The 24,978-nt window shown below is 33.5% G+C and overlaps 1 protein-coding gene and 2 long non-coding RNA genes across 5 annotated transcripts in view; 2 read left to right on the forward strand and 1 right to left on the reverse strand.

The window, feature by feature from the left end:
* Positions 1 to 24,978, forward strand: part of LOC128236741 (pneumococcal serine-rich repeat protein-like) — a 98,941-nt gene that overhangs the window by 49,942 nt on the left and 24,021 nt on the right. The window lies entirely within an intron of this gene.
* On the reverse strand, positions 892 to 7,906 carry LOC128236774 (uncharacterized). 3 transcript variants are annotated; one of them, XR_008261428.1, is made up of 4 exons: positions 7,890 to 7,906; positions 4,771 to 4,853; positions 4,321 to 4,444; positions 892 to 2,741 (listed from the first exon to the last, which is right to left on the reverse strand). It is a non-coding gene; the product is annotated as an uncharacterized LOC128236774 (long non-coding RNA). The 3 variants fall into 3 exon arrangements; XR_008261427.1 differs by having other exon boundaries at positions 4,742 to 4,853; positions 7,890 to 7,904; XR_008261429.1 differs by lacking the exon at positions 7,890 to 7,906 and adding an exon at positions 7,843 to 7,861 and having other exon boundaries at positions 4,742 to 4,853.
* Positions 8,033 to 13,328, forward strand: LOC128236775 (uncharacterized). Its single transcript, XR_008261430.1, has 4 exons — positions 8,033 to 8,156; positions 9,258 to 9,334; positions 10,513 to 10,594; positions 13,273 to 13,328. It is a non-coding gene; the product is annotated as an uncharacterized LOC128236775 (long non-coding RNA).

Raw genomic sequence — 24,978 nt, forward strand, 5'->3', positions numbered from 1 at the left:
ATATACTATAAGTATAATACAATCACATTGTACAAAATAAAATTTTTGGGCAAAATGTTTTAAAAGTTAAATGAAAATGAGAATTTCTGGACTTAGCATCAACTCTGCCAAATTTTGCAATAAAATTACCAAAATAACTTTTAAAACAGATATTATATAACATTATAAGATACTTGAAATATACAAACTATGTATTTTGTAAAATATGATTTTTAGGTAAATTTGTTAGAAAAAAAAATGAAAATTTCTGCATTTTGCCAATTACTTTGTCAAATTTTGCAATAAAATTACCAGAATTACTGTTTTTAAATATATTTTATATTACAGTATAATAGACCTTAAGTAAAGAAACTACATACTTATGTGAAATGTGCTTTTGGGGCACAATGTTTGACAAATGAAATGAAATTTTTTGAAATTTGGTCACCTAGGCATCAATGAATTTTAAGTTTTTATATTGCAGATATTTACCAGTCGGGCAAAATGCACAATTGCAAACAACATGCAAAAGCACTTTGAAACCAGTGAGACAGGCGCTTTGGTTTGCCAAGCCTTGCCTTGCAAACATCTATATAAGCCTAAAAATGTCTGTCTGAGATACCAGGCGTGAAGCTGCATATAACACTAGTATGCGGATGAATCCACATGATTCTGATAAAAACATAAAAAAAAATCAGCCAAAGTTGCAGTACGCGTACTTGACTACATGATCCTTTAAATGTCATTTTTATTTTCCAGTACAAAATAAAGCACCTCAGAACGCCCAGAATGCACCATGTTTTTCAAAATATTCTGAGGGGGCATGCCCCGAGACCCACCTAGCAATTATGAATCCACATATAAAGGGCTAGCTAAGCCCCTTACTTCTGTATGCAAAACAAGACTACATGCTCATCTTTTCTTTATCTATTCTGCCTGTTAATTTGCTTGTAAGCTTATGTTAGTCAACAATATAATAACATTAGCTGGGCCAAAATACAAAAGTCTCTTCTTATGTTGAGAAAAATTCGAAAAATTCCGTTACTGTTTAATTTCCGTGAATGTTTATTATTCTTTTGCAAAGAGGTATGCAATTATGATTGCAGGGTTTATATGAAAATACGATATCAGGAATGGTCTGAAACAGCCCTAAAACACACAAAAGCCTTAAATGAAACAAACATATTATATATTAAAGAGAATTGGAGTACTGTCTATAAAACATGCACCTTAAAACACAATCTATGAACAGTTTTTGCCAATGTCTCTTATAAAAAAAAGCTACAACAAAAATATCGCTGGAAGTGATGGTACTTCCCATATGCCCGTTTTCTTTGAAAAAGCAGAACTTGTAATTCAATGTGCTAGTAGAAGGTAAATTGTTGTTGCATTATTATACACAGTTGGAAATACCATTTTTAATAATTGTTTTCATTGTTAATGCTGCACTCTCACAGATATATGAATTTTTATTATTTTTAACTTGGAATGAAAAACTTTTGTGCACATGTCTGATAACAGTTATATGAGACTGCATACAAAATCACAGTTTTTCCTATTACCATTTAAAACTCTATTTTCTACTTTAATGGTTAGTAATGCTTGAGAAGAAATGAAAATTTTGGCAGTTTTTCAGACAATTGAATTCTGTTTCATTGAGAGTTATCTTATATGACTGGATTGAAGGCATTCATGCAAAAGTCAGACTATTTTAATTATTTTTTTCAAAGCAAATGTGAAAACTCTTTATCAGTGACAGTGCAGCTTTAACATCCTTTTAGATTTAATCACTATGATTTCAAAATTATCAGACAAACATGATACTAGATGTATACTGTCTTGTTTGGAATTCTTGCCCTTATTCAGTATTGGTTCAATCATAGCAGTATTTATTTGAACTGCCTCTAGGTTAAAGTGTGATAAAATTCATAAGATGTCAAATACATAATTATATAAGATTCACAATACTTTGAAGGAATGAACTCCTGCTTACATGTCATATGACAAATTATGGACAAATACAGAACCTAATCCTAATAGCTTTTCTCCAGAATTATCAAAGGGGTCACTCTTAACAAATATCTAGTATAAACTTAATAATAATTTCTTTAGTTTAACAATGTTATAAAATCTTGAAAGGCCATAGGCAGGTAGTTCTGACGTTCATACCCTTCAAAACCTTTGACAAGAGGCATGTCTATCAAATATAATTATGAATTACTGGTGTAAATGGGTAGTGGGTAATGCACATGTCAATTGTAACCACCACCACCCCGTCTGGGGGTATACTGGGTGTGAATGCAGTGGTTTTGTCTTACCTATGGTATGTTGGATGCGGGGGAATTTGGCAGGGATTTTAGTTCAGGATCAGTTCAGGGAATTTAACCTGGGGTAGGCTGGACCAAAAGTCAAAAGTCCCCGGACCTGGGGGCGGGATGTGGTTACAATTGACTGGTGCATTATGCTATTCATTTTGTTGCCCACTCTTTTGTTTTTCTTTGATAATCCATTGCACACAACTATAGATCAGGATCTCAAATACTATATATGTTGAAAATTGACAACTTTTGACATCAATGTTTTAGTTATAGTTATGAATAATGAGCGTTCATTCATTGCTTTTTTATCAAATCACAATCATAAGTGTTAGCAAAGCACACCACTTTGTGCAGTAATGTTTAATGCTGTGGCTCCTCTTATCAACCAAGCACTTGGGCTGTTGGTGGATAACCATTTCCCTAGTTTCCTCCCTGTCTGGTCACCTGTTTGAAAATTAAAACATTGATAATATATAATAATGACAAAACTTGAAAGTATTGTACACTATGTTTATACATTTGCTGAATTAAATGAATAAGCTAAGGAAATGTACATTCAAAACAAAAGGGCCAGCATGGCCCTTAATTGGTCACCTGATTAAAATGACCATGAACAAGTCAGTCAGGTAACAACTGGTTATGAAAGGTGTTGCTATTTGCTTAGCAGGTTAGTGGTTGCTGTGTTATTTGATGGTTGATAAGGACTCCTCAAAGAAGGCTGCTCTTTGTTAACAGAAATGAGAATTATGGTAAGCTGGTTGTTCCCATGGTCAATGGATGTTACGGTAATGAACCAGAATGTTGCTATGGAAGTAAATGATTACTAAGGAAGTAATTGGTTGCTATGGATGTTGGCTGTTGCTCAGGAAAAAAGTGGTTGCTAAATAAGGCATTGGTGCCTATAAAGGTAGTTAATGGATGCGTTGGAAAGAATTGGATGCTAAGGAAGTCATTGGTTGAATGGGGATTCATTTGTTGCTATGGATGAAGGTAGTTGCTAAGGCAATCATTGGTTGATAAAGAAGCCAGGGATTGTTTAGGAAGTCATCATTTTTTATGGAAGTCATTGGCTGCTGTAAATGAAGTATTTGATAAGGATGTCCTTGGTTGCTTATAAAGTGGTTGTTAAGGAAGACATTGTGAGTTTGGATTGTAGTCACTAAGTTAGACAAGTGGGTTCCTTAAGGGTACTACAAGGTCTACGATTTCCTCAACAAGGCAAAACCTTGCTTAACATCCTGCCAAAAGGTGATTATTATATTGTTGTAACAACTTGTTTCATAATCTTTGAAACTAAATACCTTTTAGTTTAGACATCAGTTTCTAAGGAATTCATACATTACTGCAGAAGTCATTGCCTGATTTGAATGTGTATCAATTTTTGTTCTAGAAGTCTATCAGTAACAGGGGAACTCTGGTTGGGGCAACTTTGACCCCAAGGACGAAACTTGAACAACATTCATAAAAAAACACTTAACAACAATCAGTGATTTTTTTATGAATTCTTTTGACTGCCTGTACAATGTACCTCGCAAATTCGGTAAAAAGTCAACTTTGGGAAAAATACAAAATCAGGCCAAAATTGCTTATATAATGGCAAATATACATTTTTTAACTTTTTTATGCATACCTTATGCTGTGAAAGAGTAAGACTTGTCAAGATTTTGTTTATATTTCAAGAAATTCATTGCTATTTTAATCCGGAATGTAATGTATTTTTTTTTAATTTTGGGGAAAATGGAGTTTTTCACAATAAAAAAATCACTGACAATGAACTACAAACTCCAACATATAAACACCACATACACAAAAACAAATTGATTACATATATAAATTACTGAATATTCACATGGTCTTATGATATTATTGATGAATATTATAATGTTATTTTTAGATACCAGTTACGGATAGTAGTAATGAAGAATACCAGATAACAAAATCAAAGTGGAAATTGGAACTATTAGAGAATCACTTTATTTGTGGGTAGGTCACTTAAATATTCATTGAGGTGAAATGAAATTACCATATGATGTATTGCATATGTTTAACCGCTGTTGCACAATCATCATTTCCAAGTGACTGTCTTCATGTCCAGTACTAGCTTACAAAATCCCTTTCTAGATAGTCAAAGACTTCATCTGATGCATCTTAAAAAGGAAGAATACAACACAATCATGAACACAATAAATGCAAATAATGTTGGGTATGCTTTAAACATGATTCAAATGCAAAACATCTTGGCAATTATTTCTAGAGCAATCTAAATGTCCTACATGAGATTTATTCTCTTATGAAAAAGTGATGTTTATGTACAAGCCAAATATACTAGAAATGTGTCAAGTGGACATTAAGTCTTGTGTTGCTTGGTGAATTGCATATACTGTGAATGAACATAATTAACAAAAAAACAGGGATTTCTCATAAAATGACAAAGTTTTTTTTACCAAGTTTGGTAAAGATTATTGAGCCATACAATGTTTTTATCTGGACTGCATCGTCTTTTATTCTGGGCAGCATAATATGGAAATCCAGGCCATGTATACATCTGGGTTTTATCTGTAATGGACCACATTTTCCAAAATGTATGTAGGCAAATGAGTTACATGGAAATAAAAACTATCTATACATAATAATAAGTGATTTGTATACATGTGTTTACCTTGGTATTATATACCCATAGATATATTATATTATGACATAATATTGGGTTAATACAAAAAAAATGAAATAATATATAATTAGGTTAATGATAAATCAAGCAAATTTAAACTAACACAAACAATTATATGTATATATTTACATTATTTCACAGTAAAATATAATAGAAATTTATAAACATTGGCATAATGCTTAAATCAGGTATCTATTTCAAGGCAGTTGTCATTAAATCATAAAATTTAAAGCTGCACTCTCACAGATATACCATTTTTACAACTTTTATTTTTGTCTTGGAAAGAGCAAATTTTTGCATAAATATCTGCAAACCAATGATATATGATTGCTGCCAAAAAATAAGATCGTAGATTTCCATATTTCCGTTCGAAAATTAATGTTTTATGGCTTAAACCGTTACTAATGGTTTAAGAAAAATGCATAAAACATTACTTTTTAAACTTAAATATAAAAATATGCTATCTAATTATTTGTCAGCTGTCTTAAATAACTGGTTTCCATGGATTTTCGCAAAAATTGCCTCATTCCAAGACAAAAAAATTGTCAAAACGTTCAATCTGTGAGAGTGCACCTTTAAGGTCAAAACTAGAAAATGGAACTTTAAACAATAAACTTAAAAACCATGACTTATGGTACAAGTATTTCCACATCGGAGCGGCTGGTTCTTACACACTGACAGTGACACACAATACACTCCACTCCTCTCCATTAACCCTTTATATATATATTACAGTCGAAACTCGTTGGCTCGATATCTCATGGCTCGATATCCTCGTTGGCTTGAACCAGATTAAAAGAACCGATTTTGTTTAACTCTTTGTTCATATAAAATTTGATCGGATGGCTCGATATATTGAGGGTCGATATTTCTCCACGCTCGAAGTCATTTTCGCGGTTCCAAGTAAGAATTTCACAATTTTGTTTGCTTGGGTCGATGTCATTTTCGCGGGTTCAGGTAAGAACCTCACACCTTGATTTGTTTTGTTGGCTTCATTTAGCACACGGCGCTAATCGATAAAAATTAATTCAATTTATTATAATTATTATCAAATTTGAATGACTTAACAGTTTGAATAAACATGCCATCACTTTATCTTTAGAAGTTCTTTCCCTAATTGTTATACATGTATAAATTTCAATGCATCCTGATATAACTAATAAGCTATGTTTTTGTTACCCACTGTTTAAAATTACTTGTTTGTTGTTTTCGCATAATTTTTATAATTAATAAAAACAATCAAATAATATTTTCTAAGTATCGAATAAGTGATGTTACGAACTTTACGACGTGTAACTATGTCCAATTAATACTCTTCTTTTGCGGAGATAGCATAGCCAATAACAAACGAGGTAAACAAGACTTTTTGTAACGAATAATAAAAAAAATAACATTCTGTAAGCAATCCCGCTTGGCTCGATATTCTCGAGGCTCGAAGTATTTTGGCTGGTCCCTAGAATATCGAGCCATCGAGTTTCGACTGTAGTTTAAAGCTGACGGAGGCACTCCTGCCATGTACCGCTGCCACCATTTAAGTAAACCTGGGAGGAGAAGTGCGCCAGTGTGGAGCTTGAACCAACAACAACTGCTGGAACACTATCATGGCGCTGTAACCAACTGAGCTAACTGAACGGCTGGTTCTGATCGACACGATCTACATCTACAATAACTTTACAATGTACATGAATACATAAATAACTAGAGTATGAATGCAATGTATTCATGTACATTGTAAAGTTGATGTCTACTGTTCTACTTTAAAAGACACATGCATGTACCCCATTATTAGTTTTGACAGGCATGACTCACTAATGCCAGTTGTGAGCTTGTTCCTAGCTTCGATCAAGATATTTCTGTCTGAAAATGACATTGAATACACTCTAACGCCTAAAAGGCTGTAAAATATGCATTCAACATCTTGATAAGCAACTATCTTAAATACATTAAAATATTAGGATACAGAATGATGTGAAAGAGACTTTAAAAATATCGCTGCATTGTTGGATGTTGGTGCTGTCATCTGATGATCGGTCGGCGGCAATGATTGAGGCAAGCATCAAGTATATTGAAATAAACATTGCACTTTAAATAACAGATTAAATGTTTTGACAACTGTTTTATTTTTTGTCTTTATACAAGCCAATAAATGCATAAGTGCAAGAAAAACAGTGACACAAGACTGCTTAAAAAAACATTGGATTGCATATATATTTTAGTTAAAGCTTCACTATCACAGATATACCATTTTTACAACTTTTTTTATTTTTTGTCTTGGAAAGAGCAAATTTTTGTATAAATATCTGCAAACCAATGATATAGGATTGCTTACGAAAAACCAGATCATAGATTTTCATATTTCCGTTTGAAAATTAATGTTTTATGGCTAAAACCGTTAAGAAACGTTTTAGAAAAATGAACAAAACATCAATTTTTGAACTGGTATATATAAAAATCTGCGATCTATATTTGTCAGCAGTCTTATATAACTGGTTTCCATGGATTTTTCCCAAAATTAGTACATTCCAAGACAAAACATAAAAAAGTTGCCAAAATGTTCAATCTGTGAGAGTGCAGCTTTAAGAAAATGATGTTTTATGCATTTTTCTTCCAACTGTTAGTAGTACTTTTAGCCATAAAACATTTTTTTTAACGGAATATGTAAATCTGCGATCTGATCTTTTGTCAGCAGGCTTATATCACTTATTTGCATATATTTACACAGAAACTGGCTCATTCAAACTCCAAGACAAAAATAAAAAATAACAAAGTTGTCAAAATACATGTAGAGTGCAGCTTTAAGGAGTACTTCGTTATATCAATAAAATATACTCGTTAAACTGTCAATTGTTTACGTATCTACATAAATTCAACTACCTTTTGAACTAGAAAGTGTTATATTTTCAAAGAAAATAGCCATTTACCTCTGTTCAGTGTCGGTCAAATTCGATGTTTTGAATCACTCTAGCGCGTGCTAAATACTAAATGACGCAATGTTTTGGACTGGTCTTCATTTTCTTCGATACAGGCACAACCGAGCGTAAATATTAAGCGAGAAAGTCTAGTGGAACGATGCAGGGTTCATTGGGTTTGTTTACAAAAATTCAAGCATCCGGTTAAGAAGACGACAAATAAGAATGGTATTAAGTTGGTAGAATGGAACTCCTTCCTGATTCCTGCACATGTAAGTTGTAAGTATTGACTATATCGGGATACCATACAGGACACTCAAGTGTTATTTTATATTTTCTTAGTTATCATGCAAATGAAAATAATCACTATCATTTAAAAGTTATTCAGGGATAGTTGCAAATGGTTTTTTTACATTAATTAGTTTTATGAATTTAATTGAACATAAATTTTTATTAGAGCTTTGCACCAAATTAAATTCAGTTCATTTTACGGGAGTAACCCACACTAGCGGATCCAGAAAGGGGGTGGGACCCCCCCCCCAAAAAAAAAATAAAAATAAATAAATAAATAAAATATTCTGTAAAGAATCTCAGGACAATTATTCAAAAAATCTTTTGATCTTTGATATCATAATGGTAAAAAAAAAATTACCAAAATGCACAATGTAAAAAAAAATATCAAGTCAGAGAATGGGTTGGAACCGGTGTCGCCAAAATTGCAGTCCAGTGTTGTATCCACTGTGCTATGAAGGCTTATCCTAAACAGTTGGAATATTTAATCTTTATACCTAACTTGTAATATATTGGCAAAAAAAATTTATTGTAAATTATGTGGTACTTCAGTTAGTAAGTTTTAATGCATTGTACACATAGATACCAAGTTTATGTCAGTTTTCGTCAATTTTCTTTTTTTCCGCTATTTCATTAAACAGATTACAGCCCCTTTTAAACAAGTCTTTGGGAGGAACTGTTGGGGATTGTTATTAAAGCTGCATTTTCACAGATTTACCATTCTGACAACTTTTTTTTCATCATGGAATGAATCATGCAATGTTAGTGCATAAATTATGTCTGCGAACCATGCTTTAAAACTGCTGAAAAAATATCAGATAGCTGTTTTTCATATGTACGTTCATAATTGTTGTTCTGTGACTTAAATTTGAACACTTTCAGAAAAATGAAATAATAAGCAGATTTCTCAATACATGACATCTGTTTTATTGTTAGCAATTAAAGGCATTGATTCTCTGAGATAATAATAATGTTAAAACAGTCAATCTGTGAGAGTGCAGCTTTAAGACTCATTTTTCCTAAGATCAGCCAAGTTAGTATTATAGCTAATTTTAGCTTAAAAGTAGGTGAATTTTATATTTATTTCAGACCAGATACTCTTGAGGGACCAATTTAAGGGCAAACAGACAAACGTTTTGATGCAAAGAAAGCATTGGATTTGAAAGGTAGATTTTTAACACATACCGTAATGTGTTCAATGGACTAATTTATTGTCTGTTGATGACACCCCAATAAAAGTGACACGATCATACCCATCGGATTAAGACGACCATCTGCTTTGTTTCGCTACGATGAACACCCGATATAACGCATGTTATCAGTCCAAACACGTTGTTTTTCACAGGAGACATTTTTTGCCACCTTTCAAATTAAAATATTTTGACAAAAAATAATTTAAAAAATGCATTGTTTTTTTCTATTTCGTAAATAAAACTTACTTTTTCCTTACTATAAGGCTTTGCATATATCATGCACATACATGTAACTGGCAGATTTCAATACACATTTCATTAATCGTGACATTAATTTATCCGCAATCATCAATGGTTATTTATTTCTCAAAATTTAAGTCCCATTAACTGCAATCCAAACAAACGAAAATTTAACTCATTAACACATGTAATGAAATGTGTTCTGTTTGTCGGCTGCAGATCAAACAGTACAATTTGTGACGTCACAGCACGAGCTTTGTAAAGATCAAAGATGCACTGCAATGGTTTGTATTTAAATAGGTCAATCAAATACCATATGAACCCACATAACTCCCAAAATTGCGTCTAGGCTGGTTTAAACATACCATACCATCGGAAAATAGAAATCAATAATCCCAAGCAAACGAACAAATTTAGTTGATAATTGACTGTTTAGCTTGAATATTATCACAGACTTGGAGAATTTAAAGTGCTTGATTCGCTTTAAAAATTGACCCCGTCTTATAAACGAGTCGAGACAAAAACACCTGATTTCATGGGCAAAGTAGGGGGGTCGTCTTATAAGCGGATCGCCTTATAGTCGGGAAAATACGGTATTTACATGTACTCGATGTCATTTACTAGTATAACATAATGTATTCAAGTATAAGATATTTCAAGTATTTGGTCAGGTTGTTAGGTTTAATTGAAACTGTTAAGCAAATAAATGAAAGTCCATGCAATTTTGCATGCACATGTTTGTTGCATGCAGATTTTACTCAGATGGCATAGGGTACAGTTACTCTTGTAACTTGCTTAAAATAAATGCAAATAATTCTGCATGTGTCTGAAGTCATGTTTTATTTTTCTCTACAAATTGTTTTAAAAAATGCAATTGTTTGATTTCCTTTCTTATGTGTTATGCATTGCAGTTCCCATGGAGAAGAAAAATGGAGAGATTCTAAAAGTATGAAGATACTCCTGTGTATAATGAGGAAATCTTGTCAGTGAATGGTAAGTTCTCTTTGGATTAATTCTATGTATAACAATATAAATATGAGGTAAGCCAAGAAATGAGAATTAACATAATTATTCTGTTCAATGTATGATTATGTCTCCCCCTCTCTGGGGGAGACATATTGTTTTTGCCCTGTCCGTCAGTCCGTCAGTCCGTCCGTACGTCACACTTCGTTTCCGATCGGTAACTGGAAAACCGCATGACCTAGGTTCACCAAACTTGGTAGGGAGGTTGGTCGTGAGGTGTAGAGGATCCCTATTGTTTTTGGGGTCACTAGGTCAAAGGTCAAGGTCGCGGCGACCCCCAATGTAAAAAACATTTCCGCTCAATATCTTGAGAATGGTTTGACCTAGGTTCACCAAACTTGGTAGGGAGGTTGATCATGAGGTTTAGAAAACTCCTATATTTTGGGGGGTCACAAGGTCAAAGGTCAACGTCGCTGTGACCTCTAATGTAAAAAAATATTTCCGTGCAATATCAGGAGAATGCTTTGATCTAGGTTCACCAAACTTTGAAGTGAGGTTGGTCATGATGTCTAGATGATCCCAATTGTTTTGGGGGTAACAAGGTCAATAGTCAAGGTCGTGGTGACCTTCCATGTAAAAATCATTTGCGTGTAATATCTTTATGTCTCCCCCATTCATGGGGAGACATATTGTTTTTGCCCTGTCCGTCAGTCAGTCCATCAGTCTGTCAGTCAGTCAGTCAGTACGTCACACTTCGTTTCCGCCCAATAACTATAGAACTCTTAGACCCAGGAACTTCATACTTGGTATGCTAGTTGGTCATGACTAGTAGATGACCCCTATTGAATTTGGGGTCACTAGGTCAAAGATCAGGGTCAACGTGACCTTGAGGTGAAGAAACGGTTTCCACTCAATAACTAAAGATCCTTTGGGTCCAGGAACTTCATACTTGGTATGCTAGTTGTTCATGACTATTAGATGACTCCTATTGATTTTGAGATCAAAAGGTCAAAGGTCAAGGTTACCTTCAGGTAAAAAATGTTATGTTGGCAGTGACCTTAAGCTTAAAAATGGTTTCTGCTCAATAACTAAAGAAAGCTTGTACCCAGGAACTTCATAGTTGTTCATGACTAGAAGATGACTCCTATTGATTTTGAGATCAGTAGGTCAATGGTCAAGGTCACCGTGACCTTGAGGTGAAGAAACTGTTTCCGCTCAATAACTAGAGAACGCTTGCAACCAGGAATTTCATACTTGGTATACTAGTTGGTCATGACTAGAAGATGACCCATATTGATTTTGAGATCACTAGGTCAAAGGTCAAGGTTGCCATGACCTTGAAGTGAAGAAAAAGTTTCCGCTCAATAACTAAAGATCCTTTGGTTTCAGGAACTTCATACTTGGTAAGCTAGTTGTTCATAACTAGAAAATGACCCCTATTGATTTTCAGATCAAAAGGTCAAAGGTCAAGGTTACCTTCAGGTAAAAAATGATACGTTGGCGGTGACCTTAAGCTTAAAAATGGTTTCTGCTCAATAACTTAAGAACGCTTGTACCCAGGAACTTCATTCTTGGTACGCTTGTCGGTCATGACTAGTAGATGACCCCTATTGATTTTGAGATCAGTAGGTCAAAGGTCAAGGTTGCCATGACCTTGAGTTGAAGAAATGGTTACCGCTCAGTAACTAAAGAACACTTGCACCCAAGAACTTAATACTTGGTATGCAAGTTGGTTATGTAGATGATCCCTATTGATGTTGTGATCAGTAGGTAAAAGGTCATGGTCACGATGACTGTGAGCTGAAAAATGGTTTCCGATCAATAATTGAATAACGCTTGCGCCCAGGAACTTCATACAATGCAAACTTCGTTTACATTTTCCATGATTAATCAACAACACTTTCTTCTCTTCACTATTTAATATAATCGAATAAACCAAACTTCACTGTTGGTTTGTCTCCAGTCCAAAGTTACAAATTTCATGTCCATCATTTATTTTTTCTCAGCTACGACCACACAATAGGGGAGACAAGCGCTTTTTCAAAAAAGCAATCTCTAGTTTGTCTCTGCTATTATACTCCTACCACTTGATGGTTAGGGTTCATTTGGACAAGTCTTCTTTTATCCATAATTCCAAATGCTTCTGAGATTTCTAACACATATTAAATATGTTGAGGAGAAGTGCTGTGCAAAAAACATTTTTGTTTATGGTATTTTAGAGTTATTGGTCTTTGATTATTTTTCTTTCACTTTTCTATGTTTTTGAGGTATTAACTTCAAACTTCATGCACATATTGGACGTGATAAGAAAAATAGCTGTGCATATGAATCATTAAATTGTGTATGGTAGTCAAAGAATTGTAAACCTTTGATTATTATCTTTATATTTTTTTATTTTTTTTCTTCTCTTCATAACTTTTTTTCATTTTTTACTTTAATTTAACAAAACACTATTCTGTTTTTGGTATATTAAGGATTATTTTCTTATGTTTATTTTGTGCTTGGCAGTTTTAAAATTATTGCCTAATTGGTTACTGTATGCTTAAAAGCAAACATCACTCTCAGTGAAACCTCTTATTACAATAGGTGATAGCTGTAGTTTTTCATGGAAACAAGTGTTTGACAGTATGAGTCATTTTTTAGTAGCAATTTATTATGTACATTTAAGGTATAAGTTCTCTTTTGCTAATTGTTCAGTTGTTTTTCAGTTGTTGCAATTGTGGACCAGGCCAGAGTTGTACTAAACCAACTAAGACACAATGAGATACAGGAATGACACAATGAGAAACAGGAAAGTGATGACTGATCGCCACCTGTTACAAATTCATCTAGGTACAGTTTTTATTCCAGATTTGATACAACTGTAAACTGTTTTATGCATGCTATGATTATGTTCATCATGTTTGTTTAAGACGTGATGATGAGGACTAATCTATTGATTATCCCTTGCCAAAAGGCAAAGTGGATACAGTAATTGTGCACGTGTGTGTGCGTGTGCACGGAATGTAATCTTGAGCATAAATCCCCCAGGTATTAACTTCAAACTTCATATACAGATAGATCCCTATTGAGAAGAAGTGCAATGTTAAGGGACCATAACTCTGTTTACAGTTCTTTTTGTAATAACCCTTTGTTATATTTCATACTGAGTTTTTGTCTGCAGCAGAACTTGAAAAGTCTTTGAGGTGTTGATCTCAAACTTCAAATATGTACAGATAGATCTCATTTAGCAGAAGTGCAGTGCACAGAAACCATAACTCAAGATTTTTTTTGTAGTAGTTGCCCTTTGTTAGTTTTCAATGTTATCCTTTGTTGTAATGCACAGTTGTGATCATGCTCAAATATGCTCATTCACATTAAAATTAATTGTCCAGGTTCAAATCCTGTAATAGAAACAATTATTTTCTTTCTGTGTTTAGCAAAGTTTATATGAACTATCTATCAATGTAAAATAAACTAAGATTTGTGTGTTTTTATCGTTTCTTATTTATTTGTATATTTTTTGTTACATATTTTTATGTGCATATATATAAAATCTATATCACAAAAAGTGTGGCTAATTTTTAATATTAAGATATAATATGTATAAGAACTATCATATTTCAAAATCAACCATAGAGCTTTTGCAAGATGGATAATAACTTAATGTATCTGATGAACAATAATGTGATTTTGGGATGCCAGCAATAACTTTTCAAGGTGAAAATATGTTCTTGTCATTGATTTTACATATATGTAATCAGTATGCAAAGCCCTTTCAAATGATACTTATATGGGGTAACTATCAAATTTTAACATTGAAGCCAATGGCACAAATGAATGAAAAGCTCCTTAATAGTTGAAGCCAACAATGGAACTGTGTTTATGTATTGCTTAATGTTCCTTTTTCTTTCAGAAAACTCCCCACATCCAACAAGAGACAGTCTGACTTCAAAATCTTCATTGAAGGCAACTTAATGGACAAGACATCCGTCACATAAAGATTCACTAAAATTGGAATGATATACCAATTTTAACTTTTAACAGACAAATACATTATAGATTTGAAAATAGATTACCCTTAGATAAGTTGGATGATTAACATTTACCTCAACACAGTACAAAGTGCTCATGTTGAACTATTGTGATTGATCATAGTCTGTCCTTCATTTTTATTAACAGTTTCATACAGTGTTAACACTTAAGTATGAGGACTCATTTTTAGCTCAACTTTTCGAAGAATATGGAGAGCTATACTACTCACCCAAGCGTCGGCGTCGGACCCCTTGGTTAAGGGTTTGCGTGCAAGCACACATAGGTTAATATCTCAGCAACTACTTGAGGTATTGCATTGAGACTTTATACAATGGTACTCAACTATCCAACCTACTTAATTAACCAAGTTTGATAACTCTACTTTGCATTTAATGCCAATAATAGGCCTTTAATATTTGACTTAGAAATTCTGGTTAAGGTTTTGCATGCAAGCACACATAGGTTAATATCTCAGCAACTACTTGAGGTATTGCATTGAGACTTGATACAATGGTACTCAACCATCCAACCTACTTATTTAAACAAGTAAGATAACTCTAGTTTGCATTTAATGTAAATAATAGGCCTTTATTATTTGACTTAGAAATTCTGGTTAAGGTTTTGCATGCAAGCACACATAGGTTAATATCTCAGCAACTGCTTGAGGTATTGCATTGAGACTTGATACAATGGTACTCAACCATCCAACCTACTTATTTAAACAAGTAAGATAACTCTAGTTTGCATTTAATGTAAATAATAGGCCTTTATTATTTGACTTAGAAATTCTGGTTAAGGTTTTGCATGCAAGCACACATAGGTTAATATCTCAGCAACTGCTTGAGGTATTGCATTGAGACTTGATACAATGGTACTCAACCATCCAACCTACTTAATTTTTCAAGTTATATAACTATATTTTGCATTTAATGCAAATACTTGCGTTTATTATTTCACTCAGAAATTCTGGTTAAGGTTTTGCATGTAAGCACACATAGGTTAATATCTCAGCAACTACTGGATGAAATGCATTGAGACTTTATACAACCACCCAACCTAATTGAATAATCAAGTTAGATAAAAATTCTGGTTAAAATTTTGCATGTAACCACATTTATGTTAATATCTCCGCACATCATGTATTGCATTGAAATCTAATCTAACAGTGATCCATGCATGTTTGCCAAAACTTTTCAATCCTTTCACTGAAAAGCAGCGGAATAGTCGAGAGCGCTGTCTCTGTGACAGCTCTTGTCTCTTTGGTCTATATTCATACTGGCCAGAATATGTTTACCAAAAAAATCTTAGTAGAGATTGATAACTGTTCAGGTTGGACAAAAAGCATGTAGGTTGTTTGTTCTAATAATATAAACTGTAAATGCTTCAGAAACTATATATATAATTTTCATGATATTTGTCAGTATTTATTCTCTCAACATTTAAATAATATTAGTTGAAACTTGTTTATTGGTCAAAATGTGTTTGATTAGAGTGGCCTCAAGTTCCACTTTATATGAATGAAATTTGGTCAAGTTTTAGAAAAAAACTATGTTCTAGTTTTATAGGCCATATTCTTCCCAAGCTTTCCTTAAAGAATGAATGTAGGTAAGATGAAACAGGAGTCACTAAATCAAGTATTAAAAATTGCTATTCATAGAGGTATTGTTTCCTCATCATAAATCACAACTTAGCCAGCAAGACTTTTCAACAAATAAGGCATAACATGTAAAAAGTTGATAATTAGGCACATATTTTAGTGAATAAAATCTTGTGAACATATTATTGAAACAAATAATGTGTCTGGTTCTGAGGTGAGCAATAAAGCACATTGCTTAGTAACAATTGAGCTAGCTCATTATTAAAAGTTTGTTTTAAACTTGAATTAAATGAATGCAAATCATATATTATTATTTTTAATCTTTATTTTTTTTTAGTTACCTTGTTCTGTTGTTAATTTCCATACTGACTTGGTCAATTATGGCTAATTGTCTAATTATATTTTAACTTCTAACCTAAATGTTTCATTGTACTTTTGAATGTTCTGTTAACTATATTGCACATTACCCTATATGACAGTATAAATTCAATAAAACCATGGTTATTAAGTTCCATACATATTGGAGCACATGGTGAGCCTCTAGAAATGTCACTTCTTAAACCTAGATTCTTGATTTGTTCGCCACATTGTTTTGTTAATTTTTTGTTTATAAAAACAAATGATTGTTTAATGTCAAGGAAACCTTTTTAAAGTTAAAATGTAGATGTACATAGATAACTGTCAAATATTATTTACCATTTAATAACTGTCTAAAGGCAAAATTTCCATTCATTTTTATATTTGATTTGGGTCCCTAGGGTCATGGTCACTGTAACTAAAAATAGAAAAATGCTTGGTACTGAATAACTTCAGTTTCAATACATTTAAAACTGAATCTCACAATAAAGGCTGAAGTTCTTGTTGCATTGCAGCATTTCTAGTTAACTTTTTAATTTGACTCTTTTATTGCTTTTGACAGGCACATATTACATCATAATTGTATTCATTTTTAAGACAAAGCCTCATTTAATTGAGCGTGCTGTCCAAAGACAGCTCTTGTTGACATAATTATAAGACACCTTATGTTATGGTTTATTTGAACAATAGCTGTTTATGTGTATGTTTTAGAAGAAACTTCCATTTCTTATCATATTGATGGACATAGATATACATACATGTACGGGATTATTGACATCAGATTCTTAGGATTAAATTTACTAATGTTCTGTTCATGTTCAAAATAGATACAGTTATGGTAAATGCATAGTCTTGTTTGTTTATAACATAGACAACCATGTCTTTTGGTTGTCCTGGTCTCCTGTCCTGTTATGTGAATTGGGTTTTATGGACATCTTCGATATTGCAGGTCCAATTCTAGTGTCTAGCTGGAAAAGTATTTAGCCTAGGGAGACCTTAGTTTGGGTTATCATGTTGGATAAGTCTAAATGTTGGCATGTCGGGAAATGACAATTTTAGGCTATGACAATTTAAAAATGTAGACGTTGCTGGGCAAGGCTCCACACCCAAGTGACTGTCGCATTATATTCTTGAAAAAATGCCTTGGGCTTTTGGTTTGTTATGAATTTTGCGAGTCTGGCAAATATCTGCATTATAAAATTCATCGACATACAGGTGACAGAGAAAAAGGTCAATTTTCAATGATTTCAAAAGATTTATTAACTAAAAGGGGATCATCATAAATGAATACAGAGAACAAGGTTAATTGATTTGACAGAGGATTGATGCAGAGCTTCAAAAATTAAGGAGACAATTTCAGAAAAATGCACATAAATGATTTTTGTTTATTTGTGTTGTTTGATAACTGCTGTGTGTCGATTTTTATTTAATTTCATTTTACCCCCCAAATCACACTTCACACAATACATGGTTTCTACACTTTAGGTTTGTTTTACTGTATTATAGTATCTATTGAATACAGTAAAATTTCTGGTCATTGTATTGCAAAATTTGTGCTAATAATTTGCAATTTCAGAAATTCTCATTTTTATTTAATTTTTCAAACATTTTCCCCAAAATTCACATTTCACAAAATTACATAGTTTCTTTACTTTTGATATATTAAACTGTAATATTTATGAAATACAGTAATTCTGGTCATTCTATTGCAATATTTGAAAAAGTTATTGGCAAATTCCAGAAATTCTCATTTCCATTTAATTTTTCATACATTTTACCCCGAAAATCATATTTTAAAAAAAAACTGTGTTTCTATATAATATATAATAATGTTAAATGATATATATTAGCTGCAGTAGTTCTGGTGTTTTTATTGCAAAATAAGGCAGAGTTATTGGCAAAATTCATAAATTGTCATTTTCATTTAATTTAAAATCCAACATTTTACCCCAAAAATCATTTTTTTGCGCCATATAATTGTTCTATGATTTAAGTATATTAAATATGTTGCCTGATATGACATAAATTCATCAAAATTATTTTTGTGCAGTTTTCTCCATTTTTTGTTCAAAAATCTCCGTTTGTATACATTGAATAGAGAACAGAGGTGTTGAAGCTTCAACACCTCTAAGAATGAGTATAGAGTATAGTGCACGCTACCACAATGTATATAGACTATAACACAGGTTCAAATTTACAGATAGAGAATAGTGCACGCCACCACAATGTATATAGACTATAACAGAGGAATTGATGTAAAGTTTCAAAATCTCTGGTTGATACATTGCATAGAGAACAGGGGTGTTGAAGCACTGCTTCAACACCTCTGAAAATGAATAGAGTATAGCGCACGCTACCACAATGTATATAGACTATAACAGAGAAGTTGAAGTAAATCTTCAAAATCTCTGGCTGTATACATTGCATAGAGAACAGAGGTGTTGAAGCACACCTCTAAGAATGAATAGAGTATAGTGCACGCTTCCACAATGTATATAGACTATAACAGAGGAGTTGAAGTAAATCTTCAAAATCTCTGGCTGTATACATTGTATAGAGAACAGGGGTGTTGAAGCACTGCTTCAACACCTCTTGACAATGAATAGAGTATAGTGCACGCTTCCACAATGTATATAGACTATAACAGAGGAGTTGAAGTAAATCTTCAAAATCTCTGGCTGTATACATTGTATAGAGAACAGGGGTGTTGAAGCACTGCTTCAACACCTCTGAGAATGAATAGAATATATACCGTGCACAGTATATACTGGTATAGAATATAACACCAGTGTATGTACTGTCACGGTGTATCGAGCATATCCATATAGTGTATAGAGTCTATGCACTGTGTTGATATAAGATATCAATCTCAACTTGGTCTAAGCATTCTAGATTTAATATTTTTTTCTAGATTCAAATAATTCACTGTTAGGGGTATATTCAGAGAACTTTTATAGTCAGTAAGATGTTTTTATAATCCTGAATTATACCTTTGAAGAAAATAGAGATTAAGGTGATAAACTTAGGTAAGGCTTATCTATTTTGGTATATCCGGACCCGTGTTGATATGCTGTTTGTGTAAAGATATTTGTTTAAAACTGTTGTTTGGTCAGATTTTGGTCAAAAATGACTTTGATACATCAATTTGGACCAAACAATGAACCATGTTCTTGTTTAATGTGTCTTCTTCAGCATCGACGTTATAAGGTAAAATTCTGGTCACTTGTATTATGACTTGAATCAAATAATACTTATTTGAGGCATTGTTCATTATTCCGATTTGCCCAAAATAATCACTAATAACGCAATTTTATAGCCACCAGTACCAGATAAATATGTTTTATTACATAATTGTTCATTCAATTAATGATCCTTTAGTGCATGGGACGATGAAAATGACTTTCAGTATGGTCAAAACACATTTATTGTCCAAAATAAGATTAAATATCCAAATTCGAGCCACAGTGTTTATACCGGAAGCCGCCATTTTGATTGAATTTATTGAGACCGATGCTAAACCGATCGATATACAGTATGAAATACTGCCTTTTACAAAAACACGTAAGATAGAAAAATTATAATTGATTATTTTTTCAGCCTTTATAAAAATATTACGACGGAAAATTTGGTTTGCGATAAAATGATATATGACAATATTAGCGGGCGCACATTTTTTTTTACATTTTCAAACAAATAGGAGCGGTAACTCCGCGGAACGAAACATCAATTTGGTGTGGCCTTATGTTTATGTTTTAAAGTGATTCCGCAATATACAGCATAATTTTGAATTCGGCATAACTATTGAGAAAATTGTAAAAGGGGCATAAAGGTTTGCATTTGTCGGCGGATCGGTCATCCTGACGGGCGTTCTGTCGGTTGGGCAATGTCTTATTAATGCCGACGGTGGTATTATGGAGCATGATGTGATTTTCATTGATATTCCGTTTCACCAAAATTCCTTTTGTTAAAATAACAGAAACAGTCAAGTAAAAAAAGTATATTAATATAAAATATTAAATTTCTGCGTTTTTATTCATGCATAAATTTGCACAAAAAGCGATTCCAAATTATTTTGTCCCCCGGACCTCTGTTTTCGACAATCTCAGTGAAATTTATCCAATAATAAAAAAGACCCTACCCTGTATAAACGCAATCTGACAAAATACAAGACCAAACACTAATATCATTGAACTAACCACATGATGTTATGATGATTTTTTCCGTTGCTACAGACAAAAATCAGAATATAATGAAAGTTAGAAGTAAAGACGTTGAAAAATGAATATGAAAAAAATCAGTATTCAGACGTAAGGAATGAATAAAGCAATGGAGTTGGTTATTTTCTTCAGGATCTCCATTCGATCGCCCATGGTTGCTTTTGATGCATTCAGTGTGTGGCGGTCCTGGTAACAAGGCAACATGTTAAAGAGTAGTTCTTTCGCGCTAACCATATATTCAGTTGCCTTTTTGGACCGATAAGGCCTGGTGCCCACAAACCACACTCACATGTGCCTTGACCGGAAATCGAACCGGAGTCATTTTTTAAAAGCGAGTGCACTAACAGGACAACCGGCGTTCGATCATCGCCAAGTCATGGCCCACATCTTTTCCAAGGCTCATATATAATGATTTGAAAAAGGCTATCTGCACCGCCCCATTGACTGATTGGTAATACTGCATTTTTTAATTAAAAGAAATACAAATAAACTTAATATTAATTAAGTTCTATTTTAAGCTTATATATAACAAATATGTTAGGTATTTAATTGTTCTTCCATATTAAAAGCTAGAACGGTTAACGGTTACGCCACAAGCTACGCGCTATCGTTCAATAACTAGTACTGTAGTAGCATGAAATTTCGAAATAATGATGTGAAATGTGGGGTTTTAAATCAAGAGAAAACATCGAACGTGTTCAAAGTTATGAATGCCAAATATGTTTGCATTTAAATGAAAATTCACCAAACGCGTTGTCATTTGGCGATAGTGGGCGCAATCCACTAGTATTAAATTCATATGTAAAATGCATTAAATACTGATTGAAAGTCTTAAATATACCAGACGCAAGCTACGTGAAAAAATGTTACAACTTCCTGTTGGTCACTCATTATCAGTAACCGGTAAATTGGGACACTGAACTACAACGATTACTAAATGAAAATGAATATGGAAATGAATGGATTAACCAAGGTGCATCCCAACCAAAACATTTCATTAACAACTTAACACAATGTTTTAGAGACGAGTATGTGCAACTATGGAGAGAAACTGTTGGACAGTCCCTCATATTGGAACTGGACTGGACATTGCGCAGTTGGTAATTTAAAACAGCTAGAAACAAAACATCATTTTATACTTTAGTTTAGTTCATTTTTTGAACACGAATTGGCCAAGCTCGATGTCATTTAAAATGACATTTAAAATATCCGCTGTTCCTTTTCATTAGGGTTTAATCCTAAATATTGCATGAAATGTTTTATATTTTAGATGTAAATCATAGAACGACAGATAAAAGAAATCCATCTATAGCTACGCAGTATCAACTATGACGTCCAAAATGATCCCGGAGTCCGAATGAATATTCATGCATCGAAAAGGCAGTAAAATCATCAAAACATATGTTGTAGTTCCTACTCGTATAATGACAATTCGCTTATATCCCATTGTTTTAAGGTCCTTTCTCGCCGTTACTTCATGTTCGATGGATTCATCTAAGTTGTCGCAGCTTCAGCGTTCCCTATCAAACCAAGCAAAAGATGTACCGCCTGTTTTTGGTAATATATTGACTGCCTCCACTGTCAATGCGTTAGTCGCAATGTCAGCATGTAGTCATTAAACCACTGTTCCAACAAACTGGTCCTCTGCCTAAATGGATCGTCTCCTTCGATACGTCATTTGTCGTATGCGGTATCTTCGTCTTGGAGTTTCGGGACAATCGGTCTGTCTTCAACCATCTTTCAAAAGTAGTCAACTTCGATCATTAGCTCAAGTTGTCTTCTCCGTGTAACGGCTTTGCCATGTTCATTCCCATGAGATATAAGAGTTGCTGTACTCGAACTGGAAGGTTTTGTAAATGATTGACTATTGTCCGGATAATGACAATTTCAGTAGGGATCATGTTCTTGCCCGTATGTTGCTGTTTAGCTGCAGTCGACATGTATCTAGAATCTGACTGCCAGTTAAATGAACTCCGTTCAAGTTTCCGAAATTTTGAAGGCTTTTCGCAATCTTATATTGATGTTTTTTGGTGGAACCCCAGAAATCCATTGTGAGAAGTTAATGACTGAGTTTATATCACTAACCATTCGCTGTTGTTCCCAATACAAGGATTCAGGATATTTTATCATTCCGGCTTTTTTTCGACTCCAGTGGAATGCTTCGTATGGCAAATACTCTTTCAAATAAAAAATAAAGAGTAAACAATGTGTTTAACTCTGACAAAGAAGTCATCTTGGCAGACGACTAAATATCAAGGGTGTATTTTAAATCGTGTGTATGGCATTATAGACTGTCATTCGTTACCAACCTTGAAACAAGGATCTCCAAACGCATCCAACGGTACGTCTTACGGCTCAGTTGTAGTATTCACCTGCGAGGAGGGATACACGTTGAACGGGGATAGCAATACGGAATGTCAGGCTAACGGGACATGGAAATCTGCTCATGTGAACTGCACCATTACAGGTTAAAATCCGTTTGAAAAAAATCTCTATGTACATTTTTTTTTTCATTTGTTAACTGCAAAATAAATTTGCTTTGCTAAAAATGTCAGCTTTCCTGGGTTTATCATTTGATATTATCTAAACCGTAAGCAAGTTTACGTGTATTGTCAATTAAAAGTATATACTGTCTTTAAAAAACGACAATCGTGATGTGAATAGCCTTGACCAACTGCTAACGTGTTTATATCTTTTTATTCTTTAAGTATGTCATGCAGCCAAAAGGTGCACGAAATACGTGCTAATTTCACATTACATCATTGTTTAGAAATATACTGATACGAACAGATTGTTGGTATTACACATGGCCTTACAGACTGTCATAATCCACTCAACTCTAGTTTTGTTGTTGTTGTTGTTGTTGTTGTTGTTGTTTTTTTGTTGTTTTTTTGTTGTTTTTTTGGGGGGGCACATTCTAATTGATTTAACTTTACAAATAAGCTGTTTTGTCACGATTTAAATTTTATATAAGCATTTGAGCAAATAAACAACCTGATTATTGAGTATAACATAGTTAATGAAACGAAAAATTATTTTGAAAAATGACATCGGGGCCCGAACATTCGATAAAAAAATCGTCGCCCCATTTTACACAGACAACTGATCAAAAGTTAGCCTGGGTTTCCTGCCATTACCATTTCATTATATTGTTGTAGTACGCTTGGAATCAGACAAATCAAAAGTACACAAATAAGGCTGTTATGGAATTTTCAATTCGAAACGTTGCGGCTTTAAAACTTTCCATTTTGGCTTTTTTATCGTCTAGTTCTTTGAATTATGCTATAGCCTTTGTAAATTAAAACAAAATAATGTATTTGAATCCTTTATGGAATTTGTAGTCAAATTGTTTTTAACTCAGTTAAATTTATAACAATAACATCCTTAGTACCTTCAGTATCGTTGATTACAATCAATATACTGTAGTGTAGGTTTTAAAGGACTAATTTTAAAGCAGAAATATGTGTGTCTCAGATGGACGAATGGTTAACGACTTGACCTGTTAATCCGTCGACCCTTGTTTAATTCCCCAAAACAGCCAGATATCATTATTGTGTTTTTGAAAGGTTTATATCAGTAAATGATATCTCTTTATTTCAATTTATATGCCAAACATTAGTGACAGTGAAGACAAGTGTTAACTCCATGTCATTATATGATTAAAAATATGCATTCAAAAAAAGTTTAATATGTTTATAAATAGTTGTGCCCCCCCACCCCCCCCCCCCTCACACACACATTAAGAAAGTCCTGGAACCGCCGCTGGTGGTAGTGGTAGTGGCAGTTGCTGTGAAATTGGCAGTGGCAGTCGCAGAAGCAGTTGTTGTCGCAGTAGAATTATCATATCAATAAAGTCAGGCGCTCTTATCAGCTTAATATATTGATATGATGTGGCCTCATTTTACTTCAGGATGTGACATTCGCTTGAACGCTGCACAGGTCTTAAAAGTGTTCTGAAACGCATCCCTGCATTTGACATTTTGTCACATGGAAGGCAAATTATTTTCTGCGCATGCGCGCCAGAAGGCGGTTGAACGATGATGACATCAAGACAGCACGATAATGAAGACACGACAGCACGATGATGAAAACACGACAGTACGATGATGAAAACACAACAGTACGATGATGAAAATGCGACAGTAGGATGATAAAAACACGAAACTACGATGATGAAAACGCGATAGTACGATGGTGAAGACACGACAGTAAGATGATGAAAACATGAC

This window comes from Mya arenaria, chromosome 6 (assembly GCF_026914265.1).
Source record: "Mya arenaria isolate MELC-2E11 chromosome 6, ASM2691426v1".
NCBI lineage: Eukaryota > Metazoa > Mollusca > Bivalvia > Myida > Myidae > Mya > Mya arenaria.